Source organism: Callospermophilus lateralis, chromosome 15 (assembly GCF_048772815.1).
Source record: "Callospermophilus lateralis isolate mCalLat2 chromosome 15, mCalLat2.hap1, whole genome shotgun sequence".
NCBI lineage: Eukaryota > Metazoa > Chordata > Mammalia > Rodentia > Sciuridae > Callospermophilus > Callospermophilus lateralis.
The window spans coordinates 23,806,490-23,831,561 of NC_135319.1; the positions used below are offsets into that span (position 1 = coordinate 23,806,490).

Below are 25,072 nucleotides of genomic sequence, written 5' to 3' on the forward strand. Positions count from 1 at the left end.
TGAAGGTAAAAAGTCTTTCTAATTATGTCTCAAAACCAAAAACACAAATTTCACCACATCACAATTTTAAAAAGCTTTCTCCTTTTCTTTTTTGCATATCAAAATGAAACCATAAGCAAAATTAAAGAACTGGGGAAACAAATGTTTTCATTAGATGCCAAAGAGCTAGTTGAGTATATATGTAAAAAGTTCACGCAAATAAATAAAAAAGGGCCAGTGGCCCAACAGAAAAATGGGAAGAGGTTATTACCAACAGAAAGCAGATAGCTGTTAAGCATATAAAAGATAAATAACCTTAACCATGATGAGAAAAATGCCAATTTCACACTGTCAGGTGCTACTATTTCTTACCCTTTAGACAGGAAAAAATCCAAGCCATGAAAACATAACATGTATCAATGCTTTAAGTAAATAATCACTCTTACCCATTGCTGATGGAAGCAAAAAATAAATTTTTTCTGGAGGGGAATATGATAATATCACAAATGCTTCATGGATGTATTTAAACTTTTAGGTAGGGATCCTGTTTCTGATAAATTATTCTAAAAATGTGTTTGCCTTCGAGATTATTAAAAAACAGTCACCCATGGTTGGATTAGGGTACAGTGCAAAGCAAGAATGGAAAGGCACACTGGTATAAAATTAATAGCCCACTGAATAGAGGTCAGTGGATCACTCTAGGACAAATACACAGAGTTTGAGGAATGGGGGAAAAACAAAATCTGAGTTATCATGTAGAAATGATGTGAGACAGAGATAAGGAATCGTGATTTTGAAGTGAATCAAGATTAGACCAGAAATCAAGACTAAGCAGAAAGAAAGGAAATAAATCTATCTATACATTGAGTACCTTGATATTTATCTAATCATTTAATATACATTTTCTGGATGAATATGATAAAAATTTCAAATGGCTAAGTAACTTCTCCAGATTATTCCTCTATTATGTAGCAGTCAAAAATTTAAACTCATGTCTGTTCCACTCAAAGCACAACATTCTTTCACCTACACAATAACTAAAAAAGGGTAAAAGTGGAGGTGGGGGAGAATGGGAGGATGATATGTAGAGCAGGGTTTTGATAGCATTAGAAAGCAAAGAATATTTAGATATAATTGGACAAAGCAGAGAATATGTATATTTTGGGAGGAAAAAGAAGCACCAACTGGTTTGAGAACACAGTTGCTTATTGCTACTAGACTAGAACTTTAACTGAAATTTTTAGCATGGAAATATTGCAAGGTTTCTAGTAATAAAATGATATGGTACAATCAACTTTTAAGGACCATTGGTCTTATTGCACCAGAGAGGACTGGAACAGGGAAAAACAATAGAAAGGGAAAGTATTCAGAAAATACCAAAAGAATACAAATCAAATTTTTAACAAAAACCTACACACACACACACACACACACACACACACACACAGTACTTGGGTCTCTACTCCCCCTATACTTTTCAGCCTTAGACCATCATTCTAAATTGACATGTAAACACCTGTTACAGAACTTTAGCTAGAATTTGAGAAGCAGTAAGCCTGAAAATGCAATATGTCAACATATGAACAAGAATAAAGCTGTCCAAGTGTTATTATTCATTTTATTTTGAACACAAAATTAAGAAGCAAAAAGAAAAAACAAAAACATAGACTATATAATACGCTGTTATTAAAATTTAAGTTTGGATGATGGTGGTTGTTTTTAATTGTACTAATTTGTTTCTCTGCATAATGTAACACATACACACAACACACACACCAATTCAATTAGAGGCAAAATTAGTGCATTTGGAAAAATGAGGGAAAAAGTTATTTGGCAATAACTGCTAAAATAAATACACCCCCCCACACACCGCCCCAGCCCCGGAAATTTAGCAGGAGCCCATCTTTACTTTTCCATGCCTCCTGCTGCTACACTGGAGAGCATCCTAGGATTCTCTTGGTTCTCTCATTAGCAATTGCCAGTGCAACACGCTAATGAAAGGTTAAGGAAATTTAGAGGGATAAAGATTGAGGTAAATAGTGAATATCTTTTAAAATCCTGAAATATAGGTGCAAATGAGTCTGTTTAATGTATAGGTGCAACTCTAATAAATAGGCCAACAAAATTATGACCCTCTTTTCTCCAAAGAGAGTTAAAGTAATTAATTTACCACTTTCCTCTACATGGTTGGGAAAAGAGGAAAAAACCTACCATTATGATGTTAAGTCATGAAATTAAAATCATTAAATTAAGCTAATCTAGAGGGAAAAACATTTATTGTTAAGTGTTTCCGATAGTTTATATAGTTTATAAATCAATGTGCTTCTAATAGATAAAATCTTTAAGTCATCTGGAAAATCATTTGCAATGAGTAATTAAATCATGAGTAATAGTATCAGTTTTCTTTTGTTGACTTTAATAAGTTATCACATTTAGAGATAAAATTCCATTTATTTTCTCTTTCAAAAATAATGAAATAGGCATATAATATTCAACCTCTTTGCCAATCACTTTCTCATTCTGCAACAAGAAAATTTTCTTTTTTGAAAGTTCACAGGCATATTTGCTTTCAATAATGACTCTTGCTCTGTATTTGTGGTTCTGATTGACAAATAGCATTGCTTATTTCATAATGGCAGATAAACCTGGACAAAGTATTTCTAAATTGACTAAATTATTTTCAGAATCAGAACTGCAGAATAGCAGAAGTAGGAGTAACGTCATAGATCATTAGCATATGCTATCCTCCAAAATACTGAATCCTGAGATCCAGGGAAGCCAAGGTGTTATTAGTAAAGAGCTGAGCGGTTATTAGGATAAGGCCCTTGTGACTGGTTATTTGCTTTCCTTCACCCTACTCCCCACTTCATGTACTCTTTCTTAAATAGATAAATAAATAAATGAAGGAAGAAAGAAAGCTCCCTGAAGTCAGAATGCTTGCTGCACGTCACCAATTTCAATAGCATCAGTTGTATACGCATTTTTGCTACCTGAAGTAGCATGATTGCAAATTTATTTATGATCCCACTTCAAGATAGATATTTCCATTTGAAGATCAAATCCTTTCATTTCCAAAGTGACTACTGTTGTTCAACATTCCTACATAAACATTCTTCAGTTTGAACTGATGGCATCAAAATCTCTTCAAGCAAATTTAAGAGGATACCAAAGAGAACAGGACACTGTTATAGAAAGGATATACTACCCTCTCTGCAGCACTGGAAAACAGTTGACAGTGATAACAATGAATATTGGCAACCAAGACCAAGATTTTGTTGTTCAAAACTGGAGATATTGAGGATTAATAAAACCTTCAAGTAATCAATTGCCAAAATGCATTTATTTCTAATGTTATTTTTAAAATAGACTAAGATGAGATGAAAAAGCAGCTCTTTGCTAGGATTTATTTCAGAGGTCTGACACATTTTTAAAAGATTTAACCAATAAATAAAAACAACCATTTATTTAGTACATCCTCTGTATTAAATCTTGTATTGTTTTGTGAGTAGTCACTCCAGTCAGAATGGCAATTGTCAAGAATACAAGTAACAATAAATGCTGGTGAAGATGTGGGAAAAAGGTACACTCATGCATTGCTGGTGGATTGCCAATTGGTGCAACCACTCTGGAAAGCAATATGGAGATTCCTTGGAAAACTTGGAATGAAACCACCATTTGACCCAGTTATCCCACTCATCAGCATATGCCCAAAGGACTTAAAATTAGCATACTATGGTGATGTGACCACAGCAATGCTGATGGCAGCTCAATTCACAATAGCTAAGCTGTGGAACCAACTTAGGTGCCCTTCAAAGATGAATGTATAAAGGAAATGTGATACACATGCACACACAGAGAAAGAGAGAGAGAAATACTACTCAGCCATAAAGAAGAATTAAATTATGATATTTGTCAGTAAGTGAATGGAACTGGAGATCATCATGCTAAGTGAAATAAGCCAATGCCCCCAAACCAAAGGCTGAATGTTCTCTGATATGTGGATGTTAATGCACAATAATGAGTGGGGTGGGAAAAATAGAAATTCACTGGATTCAACAACGAAGAATGAAGGAAGGGAGGGGAGATAGGAATAGGAAATACAGTAGAATGAATTGTACATAACTCTCCTATGTTCATATGTGAATAGATGGCCAGTGAAATTGCACATCATGTACAACCATAAGAATGGGATCCTGGGCTGGGGTTGTGGCTCAGCGGTAGAGTGCTCGTCTAGCACGTGTGAGGCCCTGGGTTCAAATCCTCAGCACCACATAAAAATAAATTTTAAAAAAATAATGGGATCCTAATTAGAATAAGTTATACTCCATGTACGTATAACATGTCAAAATGCACTCTACTGTCATGTATATCTAAAAAAATAATAATAATAAACAAATAGCCATTTTACAAAGTGAATTATTTCACTAGCTCATATTAAAGAGGAGGAAATAAAGGCTAAGAGGGACTATGGAACCTGTTTAAATCAACAGCTAGAAAACAGTAGATGTGAATTATATCTAAACAAAAGAGAATGGGTAGCATCACTGAGAGTCAGCAAGGGCATAGGTAACATACATATCAAGAACAAGTTGTCCAGTTCTGTGACTACAGATGAATACAAACACAAAAATTTATATAACAATCTATATATGCTAATACAGTGAAGAGGAAAACAATCAGAAGTCTCTGATCCTTTTGAGAGACTGAAATTAAGCTAATGAAACTGTTGCATTAGAGTTGTCATGGAAACCCTGACACTGGTGTATTCCCATTCTTTGATTTCTTTGATGGTGGTAAAGGTCATGGACAATGTATCAGTTGAATTTTGTCAACATCAATTTATATGATGAAACCTCAACAGAGGTAAGGCATATATATTCAAGCATTGGTACAAATTACCAGTTTTTTCTTCTTTGGTAGTTTTACTGTTTGTTAGTGCTTTGTCAGTATAGCAGAAATAGAGGCAAAATAATAGTTTTTCTATTTTGTCATCAGGTAAAAAGTTTTGGCTTAGGAAGGGACCAAGAACTTCAGAGTACGTGAAAAAATGACATGACTGAGCACCTCAAGTTAAATGAAGAAATGATAGTTACCTCTATGGATTCTTTCAGCAATAACTACAAGCAGCATTTACTTTTGAACATTACCTTTGGACATTTTAAAGATGTCTAAAAACCTAACCAGATACCCTTAATTTGAGTACTCAGGATGTTGAGGAAGGAGGATTCCAAGTTCAAGGTAATTCTGGGCAACTTAGCAAGACCCAGTCTCAAAATAAAAAATAAAAAAGGCTAAGGACATAGTCATGTATTGGAGTGCTCCTGGGTTCAATTTAAAGAAGAAGGAGGAGGAAGAGGAGGAGGAAGAAGAGGAGGAAGAGGAGGAGGGGGTGGAGGAGGAGGAGGAGGAGGAGGAGGAGGAGGAGAAGGAAGGGAAAGGGGGAGGGGGAGGGAGACAGAAAAGAAAAAACACCTTAGATACCTGCTTGGCTAGATATGTGGGTGTATCCTCTTCCACTGTTGGAGAGCTGGTCCTTGGATTATATTAAGGATTAGATTAGCACATAGCTTTGTATTACAGAAAATCAGAAAGGTAAAAAGCAAAAAGTAACCTACATTTTTTAAAAGCTCTTCTAAGAAATGCTTATTCAGACAGAGGAACTGCATCAATCAACTAATATATATTAATTACTTTCTATAAAGGGCACTGTGGGGATTATAGCTCAAATAAGTAGCCATGAATAATAGTTGACTACCTATAAAATATCATATATATTAAAAATATTATAAAACTAAAACTACCAAGTATGATGACCTCCTTCAAGAAAAAGCTGACGTACAAATGCAGGTAAAAAATCAGTCTTACACAAGAAGTAAGATTATACAATAATGACATTTCCTATGGGCAAGAAGTAGATATTCTAGTGGTACCACAAGAAAAAGACTGGTAATACAAAGTGCCATCACAGTAATGATAAAAACTCATTCATTTGTCCCCTGTTTATATGTCAGATTCATTTCATTTTCATACCAACTTTGAAATGAGGCTATGAATCTGATTTCCTCATTTTACACATAAGGAAATTATTGCTTAAGAACTTTCTTAAACTTAAAATACACTGGGTAGAGATAGCACCAAGATTCAAACTAACATCCAGTGGCTTTTAACAAAGAAACCCTGTTAAACACACTACACACTGACATTACACCCTGAGCAACATCTGGACAGAATAACCAGGAAAGGCACCAACCGGAGGTGGTGATGCTTGCCTTGCAGGAAGAATAACATCTGCAAAGACAATACCTAGAAAGAGCACCAGAAGAGATAAAGGGCACCTCAGATAAAAGGAAAAATGTAGGGAAAGCTGGAAGTTCACCAGCATTCATTATCTTTGGGGAAACAGTCCTTTGTCAGACATTCATGAGGAAAGAATCTGCAAAACAAGTATAGTAAGAGCTGATGAGTGTATTTTGAGGTTAGAAGATATAGGAGAGCAATGGATGATTGATGAAGTACTTGGACCACCGCAAATTTAAACTTCTAAATAAAACCAAGATAGAATTATTTTTCTTCATACCTACTTTAAAATGAATTGGAAAAATCAATAAAGTAATATATGATGATATAATAAAATTTAAAGCAATCTCAATAAAGGAAGAGGATGCCTGGTATCTCTAAAAAGGTATTTTCTAACAATTTGCAACTAAAAGCTTGGTCCCAGTCCGCAATGCCAATTAATGACAATTTAATAATGAGGACAAGGCTTTGAGACAGAGAAAAAAGGAAGTTTATTGTTTTGCTAGCAAAGGAGAAACACAGGGACTCCTGTCTCAAAGGCTGTGACTCTCCCCATCAGGAGGGACTGGGGGGTTTTAAAGAAACTCTTCAATGGTGACATTCCAGGTGTGCCCCGGGGTGTGGGGTGTTAGGATTCATTTGTTAATTTAGGAGATTTTCACTTCCCAGATCCTCAGCAGGCATCTCCTTCCTGTAGTGGGTGTGTTCAAGGACTGTTAACTAGGGGAAGAAAAGACAAAGGTCTCCCAAATCTTGTTAGGGACGGGGAGAGGAGAGAAGAGAGAGAAAAAAAACATGTTCTTTTAAAAAATAAGTCTTAGAGCAAGGAGGGCTATAGTCAGAAGGTGAACAAACCACTGTTAAAATCTTATTATACACCAATAAATACTGACAAGGTAACCAGCTGAGCATACTTCATTTTGTTTGGACCACATGTGAATTCCTGTTCTTGATTTTGTATGACATCTTCTCCCTCTATCTCTCCACATACTCCTGACCTGGAATTTAACTTTTGAGCTATTTACTGGCCTGTTCAGTTGTTTGTCACTGACATGTCTCCATGATTGTGTCCCAACCTGATGCTCTTTCATCCTACTTATGAGTAAATCACATTTATCCTTGCTACCAAAAGCTAAGGAGAATAGTATTGTGTAACAAATTACTTTTTATAAATACACTTAAAGTTTAAACACACATTTTATTTTAGGGATAACTAATTGGTTCAAGATTAATAAACATAGATACAAGTACAATTTATCAAAGTTGGTAATAATTATAAAAAGTCCAGGGAAATATTTTTAAAACTATATGTTGTATCATTGGGGCAAAATTCTAATAATCATAATGCTTGCATAAGTTATATTGTGTTTTCTCTCTCTTATTAATCTTTCAACTCTTTTCCCCACTCTTATAATTTTGATTCCCAGGCAATATCCTACAGTCTTTGAGTCCAGCCCTGTGATGGGTATAGCACATAAGAGACAGGTGACAAACTGAGCAACATATAAGAGATGTGGCTGCTGTTACTTAAGATTTGACTTGTTCCCCTCCTCTGAGAATTTATTTAAATCAGTCACTACACTGATTTGAAGACAATGTTGAAAGCAAGACTTTTAGATTGAGCTGCCTGCATAGCCTATTAAAGTGGATCCCAAGTGATCACTATGGCAACAAAATTACTACTGAGGGACTTGGTATGATCATACACACAGTGGGGTGACCATCCCCACACAAGCTGATCATATGATCTTACTTTGTTTTCTCTGAAAAAAAAAAAAAAAAAGCACTTAAAACAAACTTCTGTAATGTAGAGAGAAAATTATTCTTATAAAATCAATATTTGGATTAAATGAATCAGACTAACTTTCCCATGTTCATACATGAATACACAATAGTGTAACTCCACATCATGTACAACCAAAAGAATGGGAAGTTATACTCCATGTATATATAATATGTCAAAATACATTCTACTGTCATGTACATATAAAAAGAATAAATTAAAAAATTTTAAAACCTAATAATTTCCTAAAGTGGAAATAAAAGTATACTAGAACATCAATGTCTCTAGATGACCTGGTGATACTCTACATTAAATTGCATTCAAAATGATCATTTGATCTCAAAATTGCACCAAAGTTTTAAACAGGTGTCTGTGAATGTTCTTATTTTTTATCAGAAATATGAAATATTTCCAAATTTCTTAGAGTAAGCATTCAATGTAACATGAGGGTCAAAAGATATTAAATAGCAGGTAAGACTGCTTTAGAAATATTACATAAATTCTTATGAGTGACATACAAGATTTCTCTTAAAATATTTTATGATATAGAGTCTATGACCTATGTGCACACACACATAGGGCTTCATATATATTAATACATGTATCTAACACACATACACATACATGAAATCTGTCATCCAACATAAAATTCTAGCAGCATTCTCAAAATCAGTGATAAAGGCCATCTATATAGAAAGCATGGATCTTTGTTTCTTATAACAAAGACAAGTAGCAAACTCAGTGCCATAAAATATGTTTGCCAGTACTGACCAAGACCACAAGAGCCATATATAATAAGGTCAGAAGAAAGAAGCAGTAAGAAGTCTGTATAAGAGGGTGCCCTTTCTCTTGCATTCAGCCAACTTCTACTATAACAAATAAATGATCTCTTCCGTTAGTTTTAAGCGATATGCAGAGAATATGCTCTCATAGCATTCAGTCATCAGTTGGAGTATGACCTTGATATATTACATGTCATAGAGCTCCACCTTAGTAATCCCAGATTCACATTTTTACTTATTTATAACTGTTAGTCTATGAAGAACCACAACATCAATGCTGATTTTAGTACCCAACTCAGACACTGCTGTGAGGATCAAATTAAATACTGTATGCAAAGCTCATAGCACAAGTGTGAATCTGACTGATTTGGAATCCGCTTACCCAGTGACAGAGTCCGGCTGACCAACGTCCAATCTGTGTTAGCTGAGAATCTGGATAGTTTCAAAGTCTCTAGAAGTAGTTGTTATAAAACCCAAGGGCCCATGTTTAATTTCAACATACAAAAACCATATTTTGTTCCTTTTTGCTGTTCAATTGAACAAATTTAGTCACAGCAGAAACTTATGACATTTCCAAATGAGTTAGAAAACTCAATTGCAAAAGGAAGTAGAACTTTAAAAAAAAAAAAAACTTATACTTGCTGGTATATAGTTTTAATATTTCTAATTCATCTGCCTTCCTCTGAGCTGACATTAAATTTCACCTCCTCCTAAAAGCCTGCTTGTAATCCATACATCCAGGTCATGTGCTTCCTTAATATAATCATGCAACACTCCTTGCACACTCCTAACATAGCATTTGTCACAGTATACTGTAATCTCTTGTTCCTTTCCTGCTGCCTCCACTTGACTATGAACTCTTTAGGGGAAAGGACTGTGTCTTCTCATCCAGGCAGCCCTGAAATCTGGTTCAGTGCTAGGCTCAGAGTCCCTGTTCAATAAAGTTTGCTGAAAAAATAAACTGAATCACAAAGAAATCACTTTTAAGTGACAGAGAGATTGACTCACTGGAGTTAGGTTACAGAGAGGCCAGGAAGCATTCTAAACATGCAATGAGCTACTCTGAGAGGAGATAAGTTCTGTACCAATGGAAGAATGTAAGCATGTGAAAAATGGCAATGTGACAAGAAAACAAAACTGATCTCCAATTGGTGATCTGAACTATATAAACTAAGGTCTCTCCAACTCTGAAATTCTGGAATTTCTGGATTCTGCAATTCATAATCAATACTCAATATATTTTAATCCTACTGCTCATTGACTAAAGTCTAGCATATGTTTCCAAATTAGTGTTGTAAATTCTGTATTATAATTGTTTCTGCTTAAAAGAGCAGGTTCAATAAACACAGAGGTGGCATTACAAAAAAGCTATCCTGAGCCCTGGAGGGACTGCATGATCCTTATCAGTTATTAGCCAATTCATGATTATAGAAAGTGTCAGAATAAAAAGGACTCTTGGACATATTTGAAATGCAAAAGCATTACCTCTAATAATATAACAGATCTTTTAAGAAATGAGATTATTAGCTTAACAAAAATACTCTTGATCGAATGGAAAAACAGAAAACAAAATCAGGCAGTTTCAAAAACCCTTAAGATCCACAGATGCCTTATTATGAGCCACCACCTGTGGTCTCTGTTACAGAGTGCGGGCTTTTCATTTATGTATACCACTGTTCTTGGTAACAAGCTGTTTCCCACCAGACGTATCAATTCATCATTTTAGCAAAGTCTCAAAGTACTCCACAGATGGACATTAGGGAGAAAAGCGATGTTCTGCCACCTGCATTTGGCAAATAATTTGTTCTTGAACTGCTGATCTAATTAAAACTAGATTTGAAATGCCTTGGAGAAATACAAGACTGTCACTTACTGAACTCTATTAGTTAAAGTGACATCCTCACGAATTACAAAATAAATGTAGCTATTGAATCTCTGAACTGTAGTCTAAAATGAAGTTCTTTGGGAAAAAAATACGGATTAATTGCTACAGATCATGAATTGCATTCAAATAATTTACTACGACTGGGGAACTATTCCCATGGTGCCTCCTCATGGGGTTAGGTTAGTGAGAAGCTGTAGTAAAAGGTTCCCACTATTTTATCTAAAGAACTTGGCAATGTTATTACCACAGGAAAGTAGGCATCCACACTACTGAAAAAAGGTGAAAAACAATTCTTCATAGTATTGGTTAGTAAACCATCATGATTATTGAATCATAGTTATGGAAACCAAAGTCAACTCCCTGCTTATCTCAGTTATGTGGCTAGTATTCAGGAGAACTCTTGTCACCATATACTTCCCAAAAGATGAGCAATATTTCAAAAATATTACCCATATGTAAAAGCAGTGAGTCATAACCTTCTACTGATCATAACATTTTCTTTTTGGTCACTTTATTCTAAATACAGACATTGAAATTGTTCTCTGTACAAATCAACTAAATTAAATGTTTCATTCAAACATGGTGGGAGTAGTATGGACTGGAGGGGAATGAGAAGATGTATTTATTTATTAGCTTCTATGCTAAATTCCATCATTTTGAATATGAAATTGAAAAATACAGCTACAAGAAATTAAGTGAGTGCAGAAATGAACTGCGGAGGACAGTAATAAATGTGCTTTTAATAAAAATAACTATGAATATTTCATCTATATTTATTTCGAGCATCATTGCAATTCTGAAACCTCTGCTCAAGCAACTGTTTAAAAACAAACAAACAAGTCCTTTGCTTATGGTAATAGTCAAAAGGGACAGTCTATGATGTCGGTTTTTACACTCATCATATATTTCTACTACAGAGCCAATTTACAATCTGGAAGACTGTCTCAATGTAATGAGAAGCTTTTCTTACAGTCAGTTTCTTGAATCTCCCTTCAAACCATCAGCCCCCAAATCTATGTGTCATTAATGGGGCCAGTGAGGAGTCTCAGTGGTGGTCAGAAAAACAGGGCCATGTCAACATTTGAACATTTATTTAGTTCAGTACCAACTTGATCACCTTCATTTGCATTACTCTCCATTTGGCTCACATCAGGCCTACAGGTGAGTACAATTTTTTTTCATCAATTTGGAAAATTTGTAATCTCACCATCTTTTGAATTTGGGATTTCTAAGAATTTAGGGAATGATAAAAGATCCCCCAAACATCCTCTCTTTCATTCTCAGAGACAAAAAATGGGGGGGAAGAGAAACAAGGCAATGGGTCCCCGGTAAATTAGATTGCTAATTTAGTTGCAGCATACATTCAAACTAAAACTAATTCTATCTTTGACTTTAAGAGAAAGCCTCTCTTTTGACATCAGTATAGGAGATTTGGTTGCATCTTAGAAGAAACCTCCTTTAATAAACTTTGCTGCAATTTCCCAAAGTTGAATAGGCCATCATTATTCATTTAGATTTCCTGTCCCTTTCTATATGGTTTTAACCATTTTCTGCCTATTAACACAAATGTAATAGGACAGGTAATGATATACAATGGAACCTATTTAACTACATCTTATTATTCCAGATAAAATAAAACAAAAACAAAGCAACCACAAATAGTTTTATTTAGCCCCAAAGTTTTTAAGTAAGTTTACATGGACACACAACTTATTAAAAGGTGACTATAGTCTTGGTTTAGTTCTATGATAAATTTTTCCTAAAATGCCGAATCATTGGCTATATATTCCATCACCTTCCAAAATACTTTTTACTAACAAATATTTCAACTGTTACTATCATTATAATGAGTTATATTGAAACTTAAGACTTTGTAAGAGAAGGCCACAAAACCAAAGTAAAGCAAAACCCAAATAACTGAGGTAGCAGATTTCCCTTCATTGTGATAAAATGATATTTAAAAGTTCTATCTAAAAGCAAAAAGTTAGGTTAATTAGAAATGAAAACGCATCATTAAACAAGTCAAGTAAACCCTAGATTATTAAATCATCTAATCAGCATTTGCAGAGAGGGTGCTAAGGACCAGGAAGTGGATTATGGAGATAAAAGACATAGCTTCTGCCCTCAAGGAATTCACAGCCTAGTGGAAAACAGAGAGCAGACACCAGGGGGCAGTGTGACAAATGCTAGGAGAGAGACACAATGAGGTCAGGAGGGGCAGGCCCCACTCTAGCCATGTGGGATTCCCAGGGAGGATGACAAACCACTGGCCTTTGGCACAGTAGAGACGGGGTGAGAATCTACCAGGGAACAGAAGATCAGGAAAAAGTTACAGTGGGAAAAAAAGAAAAAGTGTGCATTTGAGGAAATAAGGTTTATGGCAGGAATAAAAAATTTGTGATAACTAATAGCAAAAGATGAAACTCAAAAGGTAAACATCTTCAGAACATAAAATGCTGTTCATATTTCCACTTCTAATCCTCAATGCCCAATAAAGCATACTCTTTAATCCCTTTAACTACCATATTCAAAAGACTTGGGTTTATTCTAAAAATTTTATTTAGGAAAAATTTACAAAACCTATTAACCTCCATCTTAAAGCAAGTTCTACCATCAGAACAAATCATTTCTACAGATTGTGCTTTGACAATCTTTATATTTGGACTGTGTTATTTAATCGTGTTAACTGAGAAATCAACCTACTTCTCTTTCAATGCTGTTTGGCATCAAGTTTCCACAGCAAAAGAAAGGAAAAAAAAAATCTTATTTTCTCAGCAGCTTAACATCTGACCTTCAACTTCAAAACTAGATGTCATTTCTCAAGTATATTCCATGAATGCAAGGCCCACAAATTAAATACCTGTGATTGTACTTCCAGTCCAACAAAAAATGCTATATCCATCTCACTAGTAAAATTCTGTCAAAGCAGTCAAAGAAACATTCTGTGCACATTTGTGACATAATCCTCTGGGTTATCATTAAGTAGTCTAAGCAGCAATAAGGCATAGTGCAAAGGGTACCAGCTTTGAGCTTAAGACCTGTGTTTGAATGCCTGTCCTACCATCTGTAACTGTGTGACCTTGAAAATTATTTAATGTCACCAGCCTCAATTTTTCATCTATGAAGTTGGGGCATGCATGCCTATCAGGGTTATTGCAAAAATTAGAATTTCACAAGTATCTATATAATAGACTTGGCAAGTTATGAAAGCTCAACAGAGAGAAATTATGATTAAAATATGCCCAATAATGATTATATCCCTACTTTGGGTCTTCAGATCCCTAACCTCTGAGAACCAATGAACTTTTAAGCTGCTCTGGCAACCTAACTATTCATGCTCAATAAAAAATAAATAAGTAAATAAATAAAATTAAAAAATTAAAAACCAACCAAATAAACAAACAAACAACAACAACAACAACAACAAAACACCTCCTAGGATTTTTTTTTTTTTAATATTTATTTTTTTTTTTAGTTTTCGGCATGCTTGCAGCCCGGGTTCGATCCTCAGCACCACATACAAACAAAGATGTTGTGTCCGCCGAAAACTAAAAAATAAATATTAAAAATTAAAAAAAAAAAAAACACCTCCTAGGGGGTAGAGAGAAGAGGGAAGAGGAGGGGAGGGGAGGGGGGATAGTAGAGGATAAGAAAGGCAGCAGAATACAACAGACACTAGTATGGTAATATGTAAATCAATGGATGTGTAACTGATGTGAGTCTGTAATCTGTATACGGGGTAAAAATGGGAGTTCATAACCCACTTGAATCAAAGTGTGAAATATGATATATCAAGAACTATGTAATGTTTTGAACAACCAACAATAAAAATTAAAAAAAAAAAAAAAAAAAAAAAAAAACACCTCCTAAAGGACCAAATTGTAGTCTCTTGTTCTCAGAGCACAAGGCTCAGCAAGCTCCCTCCTTGCCATTCATGACTAATGCATTGCATTCAATGTTTATCCCCTGGATGACAACCCAAGCCGCTGAGTCTTTTCTTTAAAGAAACAATCACAACATCATTTAAATAGAACAGAGAATGGAAATGCTGTTTATAACCCTGCAAAATCTCTATTTTCAAATAAAGTTAAAACATTGATTACCTTTCCTTCTTTTCTCTTTGAACACAAAGATTTCAGCTTTTACTAAAATCAAAGGGCAGGACCAGTTTTACTTGAAATGAAATAAATCCTATAACTAGACATAGCCTCATTCTTTGAAGAGCTTATTCATGGTTTCCTAAAGAGGCCCTTAACTCCCTTTAAAGTATATTACAGAGTCAGGTGAGAACTGAGTGTCTGATTTCAGACTACATGAACCTTCCTGGCAGGGCCTGGAAAAACTCTTCCTTTCAGAAGGTGTTTGTTTTGTTTATTTGTTCTGTTTTGTTTTCTATTAGAAACCCGTATTTCTTTATAGTGTTTTTTGTTCCATGACATGGGCAAATGGAAAAGGAATATAGGTTTTAAAATTAGATAAACACAAATATAATCCTGGCCATGCTGTTTACTTGTGAGCATGGACAAGCATTCTAAAGTCATATTTGCTCATCTGCAAAATGAGCAAATCACTGTCTGAATACTGCTCTGGATTGTTTACATCAGAGGTCGGCAAACTAGCATCTGATTTTGCACTGCCCGTGAGCTAAGAATGGTTTGTGCATCTTATAAAGGTTTGGGGGTTGGGGGGAGGTAATTATTTTCATTTTGGTTATATAAGTACTTAAATAATATTCTTGATTTGTGCACCTTGACCCCCAAAACTTGAAATATTCACTGCGTGACTCTACCAAAAATGTTTGCTGACTCTTGGCTTAGATGGTTAGGTAGACTAGGATTCTTAGGTAGGTGCTGTATTTGCCTGGAACATGGAAGTGCTAAATAAACATCAGTTCTGCTCATTGGAAAGACAAACTCTGGCTCTGTGTAATAAACAAAAATTTAAAACAAGAGCTTTGTAAATGCTTGACAGTTTCCTTTACACGTAAACTTTGTGGTAGTGGAAAATTTTTGGTCTTTATGGAAGATAAATTTCCTTTCTTCAAACTAAAACTTCAGTATGATTTTTACACAGATTTTTTTAAAGAGATAGTTAAATTATTTAGAACAATGTAAAATGCCAAATACTTTCAGCTATTTTTACATAGGTTAACTCCTGTATAAAAATTATGTAAGTTTATTATAGAAAATTTACAAATTACAAATGCACACACATACACCCTAAACAGAAAACTAAGGTACCCATTATCTCAACATCTAGAAATAATTCCTGTTAACAAAAATGGAATATATTTTCTCATTTATTCTTGTATTCTCTGTCTCTTTCTAAGATTCCCACTTTGTACCCAGCCACTCTTGACTCATTTCTGACGAAAGTATATGAAAGCAATATAGACTTTTCAGAAAGTCTCTTTTAAGAACAAGGATGCCTACACCATTACATTCAATTCCCTTTATCTAGAGATAAAGGCAAAATCAGCTTAGCCATCTAGACCGTGAGACTGAGGCAGTAGGAATTTAGGGAGCTCTAGGGATGGCATAGCAATAAACAGGAGTTAACTTCAGTCTTGAGAAAATGTACAGAGCCCACATAGAAGCTCTGGATTGGTTTTCCAGCTCCCAGGCTTCTTTTATTCTTTGCTTTCTTTATGTTTTCTTCTTTTTTTCCCCTCTTATTTGCACAAAGTCCTCCTTATCTCATTTACTTTCTCTTGGTAAGTGGAGGGAAAACAATTTAAAATAGATAAAATGTTACCAATGATTTTCCTGGTGTTAGCATATGGCTTTTATTTTCTTTTATCCTTTATTTATTTATTTTTTTAATATATGTAAGCAGCCAAAGGAAGGCAAAAGAAGTTACATGTCTTCAGTTTCCCCAGAGACCTTAGGCATACCAGATTTTCCTCCAAGTTCCTACTTTCTTGAGAGAGGCTCTCATTTGGCCCTTGGAGAGGAAATCACCTTGAATCATTTTACCCTTTATGTTTTCCTGCATTTTGTTCATTTTCTACTGTGAACTTATGGTGATTTTGTTGTCAGACAAAAAATATGTTGAGTGGCAAATTTGAGATGTTTAGGGTTAGATTATGAAAGAAGCCTGGATTCAGTTGAATACATATGTAAATTAAAGACTATTCCTCTCAAATATTCTTAAGAACAGAAGGAATTGCCACATATCAGTCTTCACTAATTTCAATCAATCAATAATCTTTATTTTACCTACCAATATACCATTGGGAGAACATGCATTAATACTATAAAAACCTCAGTCAATAAGAATTTTAGATGTAACAAAGGTTAGATAATGGAATTGTTCAGAAAACAAAGGCAAAAAAATTTAACACAAATTAAGTAATTATTCCTGGGGATATGATTTCACGATGGAAAGTGTTGAACATTATTATTAACAGCTTTTAAAGAACAATTTTAAAACAGCTCAATAAATGACAATGCTGTGGATATCACAATTCCATTGCAACAGAACCAGGAGGAAGAATCCATGTTTCCAAATACTGGTGTATGGGCTCCAACAGTCTGAGAAAAAATTCACAGGGCATTATATGACTTTAAAAAAAAAAAAAAAAAGCACCAATACTCTAACCCTAGAAAATGATGTGCTCCTGAAAACTGTTAGATGGTTTTGTTGTTGTTGTTGTTGTTGTTTTATTTTAAAATTTTCTTTATTTCAGAACTGCCTTTATGCACAGACATCATAAAAAAAAAAATGCACAGACAATGGAGATTTTCCAAGGAATAGGAGCTGGAAGTAAAACTTAAGGGCAACTGGAGAACTGAAATTGTCCCAGAGTAGTTCTGAGGATCACTCTTGCTTAAATGTCCTTGATAACCTCTTCAAGTTCTTCCTTTGTGAACATGTGGAAATTCTGGCCAGGCTGCACTGTGGCTAGCTCTATGTTAGTTGCATTCAGCTTCTCCTCCATTACTTGTTTAAGGATGATGAGTGAAGATTTGATGGCTTCTTTCAGTGTCATAGACTTGTGGTAAACTTCTTGCAAGGAGCTCTGGGCACCCTCTGAAGCAGAGCCAATTGCTTGAGCATCACATTGTACAAAAGTCCAAGATGGGTCCATATGAAACAGCTGGGGTCCTTTCTCATCAACTCCTCCAAATAACAGTGCTACTCCAAAGGGACGAGACATGGCGCCTGGATCTGCATCTTCTTCTCCAAACTGTAGGGCCAGATTGGACACAGCCTGGGTCACACTCTCTACCGTCATTGTCTCATTGTAGGTAAACCAATGGTTCTGTGTCTCCACTCTGGCCTTATCGATTAAAGTCTTAGCATCAGCAATTAGCCCACTCATGGCACAACCTATATGGGCATCAATCTCTACAATTTTCTCAATGCTGCTAGGCTCCATGAGTGGGGAGTTAATTCTTTTCTCCACAGGTAGGCATACACCTTCTGATGTCTGGATCCCAATGGCTGTAGAACCAAGCTTGATAGCTTCAATGGCATACTCCAATTGAAATAATCTTCCTTCAGGAGAAAAAGTATTCACGCCCCTGTTGTACTCAGACCGGGTGAGGAACATAGCGAGGACGAGGGAAGGTGGCAGTGGCTACGAGGGGATTCCGAGGATCAACACGACTCCAACAGCACCCAACTAAACCACACGGGCACAGCACCTAAGGCCCCCTTCTCCTTAGATGGTTTGTAAGTGGCTCTCGTGAAGACACAGCTGACCAGCAGATGCAAATCACGCTGAAGGCAGAGAGGACTTACTACCTGAGAGTGTTTGAACATAGTCTTAAACATTGAGGGATAAAGACAGACTGAGGTACATGAGATGTGAAAGCATGGAAAGCTCCAGGATAAAAGTTGATTAAAAAAAAAAAAAAATCCTGAAGCAAATTTAAAAAGAGTAGAAAAGCATAACTGGGTACAGAACTTATCAAATCCACTGCAGTGAACATCACCACTCTGAGACTCACAGAAAATCATTTTCCCTTTTCCCAAAGTGCTCACTGTGTGAACATGGGTATGAAGGACTATAATAGGTTCGACAGCAATGGGGGTGCACCTAGGAGAAGCTGAGCTCATAAACACTCCAAGATATTTGCAGACATCTTGAATAGCCATTACAGGTTTGAGAAGCTTGTGTAGTTCTGTGCAACCTGCTTTTCCGGCCTTGTTGGAACAACTATTTTGCTGATGATTTTATTAAGAAAAAATTCCAAACAGACTAAAAAGCTCAAAGAATAGGACAATACATATCCACTAGCCACTACCTAGATTTAATCATTGTTATCACTTCATCTACTTTTCCATCTATTTATTTGTATGTACATGTGTGTTTGTGTTAAGGAAATAGGTTATAGGAAATAAAACTAGGATAATAGTTTTTTTGTACCAAAATATCCAAGTTTTGTGTCTTTTTAAAAAAATATTTATTTTTTAGTTGTAGTTGGACACAATACCTCTATTTTATTTTATTTTTTTATGTTGTGCTGAGGATTGAACCCAGGGCCTTGCATGTGCTAAGCGAGCACTCTACTGCTGAGTCACAACCCCAGCCCGAGTTTGTGTCTTTTAAATAATATATTCTGTTAAATAAATGTAGCATTATTGAGATCTGAGTATTAGCAATTCCCTAAAATTATTTAATGTCAAATTCACACTCAAGTTTTCCTAATTGCCTCTAAAATATCTTGTATAGATTTTAACTTGAAACTAAAACCCAACCAGGTTTTTGTTCTGTTTTGTTTTGGTAGTCAGTCTGTAAGACAGCTCCCCTGGATTCCTGCCTCCAGGTCTTAACTTTGTGTAACACTGCTACACTCCAAGCTTGAATTTGAGCTGGACTTAATCATTTCTAAGAATTAGAATTCAGTGGAAGAGACAGGATGTCTCTTTTGAGACTTAGCTATAAAAAGACTATGGATTTCATCTTGGGCATTCTCTGCTCTGTCTTTGATCACGTGCCCTGAGAGAAGCCAGCTGCCCTGTTGTGATGCAGCCCCAGGGAAAAGCTCCCTTGGCAAGGAGCTGAGGCATGCCAACACCCACATGAATGAGCTTGGAAATACATCCTCCCACCCTTTCCCTCAGCTGAGCCTTCAGAGAGACTCCAGCCTGGACAATAGCTTGACTGCAACCTTTACCCAGTGGCATCTTGCCAGGCTGAGTCCTGATTTCTCATCTCAGAAACGGAGATTACAAATGTTTGTTGTTTTAAGTCCACTGTATTTTAGTGTTCCTGTCATATTGCACTAGATAACTAATATCATTTCATTAGGCTATTATGTCTCTTTAATTTCTTTTAATCTTGAACAGCCTTCCAAATATTTTCCTTCTCAGTTTCCCAAGGATTTCATTTGCTTTAAAACAGAACAAATGGTTTTCAGTGACCAGGTCAGTTTTCGTATGGAACATTCACAGTATCATAAGTCTATTTACCCAGTTGCTTCCCTGTAGTCATTTAACTTGTTTGTACATCCTCGCACTTTCTAAAAACTAAAAGTCATGCTGAAAGTCCTCATTAGACTTTAACATTCTTGGTGTAAAAACAAAAACGAAAAAAAAAAAAATTCACAGATAATGCTGTGCCCTTTGTATGAGATTACATCAAGAACCACAGATGCTGGGTTGCTCCACCATTAGTGATGCCAATTTGAATGCATTAGGTGGTTTCCACCAATTCTCTAATGTAAAAACTCTTCCCTCCCCTTTCCAATTAGCAAGCAATTTCCTAACGCACTTTGGATGCTGTGAACTTCCTTTACTGAATAGTGCAGGGAGAAGGCTGTCTGTCTGGAGAGGAGCCCAATGAGACAGGCAAACGGCTCCTTAGAAACATAGCCATAATCGATTTGTTGAAATGCTTCTGCTCTTTTCACATAAGGATGATGAAATACATTTCACCACAGATGAATATTAACACTTCCTACAATACATGAAGGTAAATGAATGTAAGGTTTTAGCAATCTAAGGTGCTTAACTGAATTGGGAATGTTGTCTCCACTGACAACTTGCTTCCATTTGTTCTATGTATAGGAATTAAACATTCACATATAAAAATTACCAACATTAGAGTAAAGAAAAAAGCCATTGCTGACTTCTCTAATCATTCACATACATCTTGGCAGATAATGAAAAGCAGTTGTGCACAGCCTCAGATCTGACATTTCCATCATTTTACAAGTTTGAGGATAATTTATAAACAGAAAAAAAAAAAAAAAAAACTGTGCTTCCTCAGGTACTCATGTCTGATTAAGTGTGAGGATTTTGTTCTAAATGTTCTTCACTATGGCTGAAATTAGAAATAAAATGGAGAAATTCAACCTTGAAAAAAATGGAATTCATCTCAGAGCCAGTTTCTTATTTCAAACTGTGCTTTTCCAGTTTGATAGTGAGGAATAACATAGAAATAACATGAAGAAATATATTTTTCATTTGAAACATAATTAACTAATTATGCAGAACTATCACAATCTCTCTTTTTATGTTAAAATGACGTCTTTAGTTTCAGTCCCCTCAAAATGTTACCATAGTTCAGTAATGAAAGGCATCCCATCCATAAAGTAATAAGTTTCAGTTAGAATTTAGTGAAACATTACCTCCAGCAATTAAGAGGTAACAAAACACTGTGTTTTTTTTTCCTCCAGAGAGATTTTTAAAGAAGACAATCACATTTCATAAATAATTCCTGAGTCAGAGTCCTTGCTTAAGCAAGCTATTAATATATTTATATTTAGTTATGGTATTTGTGAGTTGGATATTACATAAAGTTTATCTTCATGAATAAAAATTAGTCAAATACACAGCAGAAATAAATGATATTTATCTCACAAGGCTTTTGCATAGTTTTTGCTCACTTATTTGTATAACGTTACTGTCAGCTGGTGAGTACATGTGGAAATGGTCATACAGAATCAAGGACTTGAATAGACAGAGGGAGAACACCTGAATACTGAGACTTTCAACAAAAATGGGAACTTGCTGTTTTTCTTTGCTCTATTTTCAGGAATTCTGCTTTGTTGATGCAGCTTTCATGTTTACAAATAAGTTGAAGTAATTCATCAGTCATCACTGAAAAAATTATTTCCCTTTCATTTTAATGGACTGTACAATACAATAATGTAAAGTCTTTCTCAGCTCTGCTATGGTGGTAGTTTACTCTTTCCTTAGAGGAAACTAAACTTACTACTGAAAGTTTGTTCAATTAATCTTTTCTAAATTAGATTCCACATATGAGTGAGATCATACAGTACTTGTCTTTCTCTCCCTATAGAAGTTGATCTCATCCAAGTTGAGAGTAGATGGTGGAAGTTAGAAGCCTTGGAGGTGGGGACAGGGAGGAAGGAGGAAATATTGATCAGTGGGTACTAAGCTACAGTGAGACAGAAGTAAGAAGTTCTGGTGTGCTAGTGCACAGGTGCATGACGACATTTCAAAAAGCTACAAGAAAGGCTTTTGTAAATTTTCATCCTAAAGAAATGATAAATGTTTGAGGATATAGGTAAGTTTAACCTGAATTAAATATTACACAGAGTGTATCAAATATCACATGGTATCTCATTAATATGTATAATTTTTGTGTTTTATGTATCAGTTAAAAATAAATTTACTTTAAATTTTTAAAAATTAATCTTTTTTTTTTTTTTTTAATAAGGTAACACATCTGTAATGAATGGACAAGATTCTTTGACATATTGACCATTACGGTCTGCTTTATATATATATATATTTATTTTTTAGTTTTCCGCGGACACAACATCTTTGTTTGTGTATGGTGCTGAGGATTGAACCCGGCCCGCACGCATGCCAGGCGAGCGCTATACCGCTTGAGCCACATCCCCAGTCCCATTATGGTCTGTTTTAATTAGATGAAAGTTATTTCCCAAACAAACCCATATCTCCCTTTTTGATGATTAACAGGTGAAGAGGACATAGAGAACCACTTTCCTGTGTCCCCTATTCTCTTCCTGGGAAGGAAGGAAGGAAGAATTCTGGCACTCATGATTCCATCTCTCTGAAAGGAACCCTTTCCCAGTGACTCAGAGGCCATCTGTGCACAAGGTCCATTTGCCTTATGGATAATACTAAGTTTCCAAATGGAAAAGGCTCATCCAGCTCATGAACATTTAATGGGACTCAGTATTGACCATGTTTGAAGTTCTAAATACTTAAGAAAACTCTACTCAAGTGAAAAGTTTTTGCTGTCAATTTAGATTTCACCAGAGATTCCACAAATCTCTCTAGGACTAGCCACATTTAATTGAAGGATTCTTGTTTCCCAGAGGAAGTAGTTAATCAAATTTTCTTCTTTTCCATATATCTTATTAAAATAAGGTCTTAAAAATTTACATATGGTGTGGGTCCCAGAGACAATTATTTTATTTTATAGTAAGAAGCAATTAGTTACTTTTGTTGGAGTTTTTCAGAGCTGCATTTAGAATACTGTGCTGTGGGACCCTCCTATGCAGTCCACACTGCTGAAAGTTGTTAAATGTGCCACCATGTTCCAATCTATGGGATCTACCGCATTTTCTCCAACTACAAGCCTAGTAAAAACAACTAAGAGAGATGATGAGATAGACAATTCCTGATGACTCCTAAGAACATATCTGACCCTAATAGCTATTCACCCTCAACTGTGCTACACTTTCTGGAATTGTACCACTGAATGGACATTAAGCTCACTGTCTTATATTTATATGTCTTATATTTATATAATCCACCTGATTCTTCATTTATCTCTAATTTCTCAGTTTTACTCTCCCACAGCATAAACTATTTAGCAGTCACAGATGAAGGACAGATCTGGAAACTACAGAGTTGAGATTTTAGGGACAGGATGGATTTGGACTTGGTGACTAGCCCTCCTCTGCCCTTGTCCCCAATTCTCTTCACATTCCAATCCTTCTTATCCATTCCTGCTCAGTCAGAAATACACAGATAAACTCCTGACACATGCTCAGAGACTCTTAATATATACCACCTACCATATTAAGTTCAGATTACCTTCTTGGAAATTTCCCTGGGAACTATGATAAGGAATTCTCTAGGCTGACAGTGGAGTGTCCCACAGCAGTAGCATGCTTGGAAAATGGACAGGAGCAGACTGTGGACTTCTAAAGGTATCAGCAACTGACCCATTGAATTTTCCCACTTCTACTCTTTAGCTCAGGGAATTTCTTTGCCTGGAGACTCTTGTTCCTATCTGTAAACATTCAGTGCAAAATTCTATCTTACTTTTCTGTCCAGTTGAAATATGAGCGTGCTTTGTTTACTTTCTTATGTGAGGATTGATTTTATCCTTTTTTGTGGGGGAAGGTACCATGGATTGAACTCAGTGGTACTCAACTACTGAGCCACATCCATAGACCTATTCTGCATTTTATTTAGAGATAGAGTCTCACTGAGTTGCTTAGCACCTTGCTGTTGCTGAGGCTGACTTTGAACTTATCATCCTCCTGTCTCAGCCTCCCAGGCCACTGGGATTATAAGTGTGTGCCACTGTACCCAGTTTATTTTATTATTCTATTGTGCTCTTCCCTCATTACTTCTCAGTTTACCAATGATCAGATAACAGAAAGAAAGTGAAACAGCTTTATAGAATCTGATAATGACAAAAATCACACAGTGATTTCCAAAATCTAAAATCACTTAATTGGTGTGTATTATTTTGCCTAATTAATTTCTACTAGGCATAGATGATGTCATATGTGTTTCATTCTCAATTAGTTTTAACTATTTCCAACATATCAATCACATCATGACCACAGTGACCTAGTCTTATAAATTAGATTAAGTCAGCATTCTCTGAGAGTTGGAATAGAAATAAAAACCTGGAAAAAAATAATTTTAGGAAAAATTATGTTAACTATCCATATTAAAGCCCAAGAATTAGAGAAAAAATCTTTTTTTCCAAAATATAATTAAACTCAAATCATAAATCCAAATATTGTAACCTTAATTTCATAATTGTGTTAAACATTAATCTACTAATATTAACATTATTTCATTTATGCCATGCCATATGCATAAAAGACAGAGAACACTTTATAATATCAAAAGGAGATAAATAAAATGAAAATCAAAAAAAAAAAATTTCAGAGGAGAAAAAATGCATACTAGAGATATTCTAGTTGAGTGTTAAACTTAACACTGAATTTGTAGCCAGGTGTGATAATTCACACCTGCAATCTCAGCAACTCAGGAGGCTAAGGCAGGAGGATTCAAGTTTGAGACCAGCCTCATCAACTTAGCAAGGCCCTCAGCAACTTTTAAGGAGAACTGTCTCAAAAAATAAAAATATTTTTTACCTCAGGGAAGAGAAAGGGGAAATACTAGGGAATGATATTGACCAAATTATATTTT

General features: G+C 35.4%; 1 protein-coding gene, 1 non-coding gene and 1 pseudogene across 3 annotated transcripts in view; all 3 read right to left on the reverse strand.

The window, feature by feature from the left end:
• The window catches only part of Prkg1 (protein kinase cGMP-dependent 1), a 1,145,359-nt gene that overhangs the window by 358,922 nt on the left and 761,365 nt on the right, over positions 1-25,072 (reverse strand). The window lies entirely within an intron of this gene.
• On the reverse strand, positions 16,550-16,693 carry LOC143381659 (small nucleolar RNA SNORA67). Its single transcript, XR_013088836.1, has one exon. It is a non-coding gene; the product is annotated as a small nucleolar RNA SNORA67 (small nucleolar RNA).
• Positions 17,450-18,357, reverse strand: LOC143381026 (proteasome subunit alpha type-5 pseudogene; annotated as a pseudogene).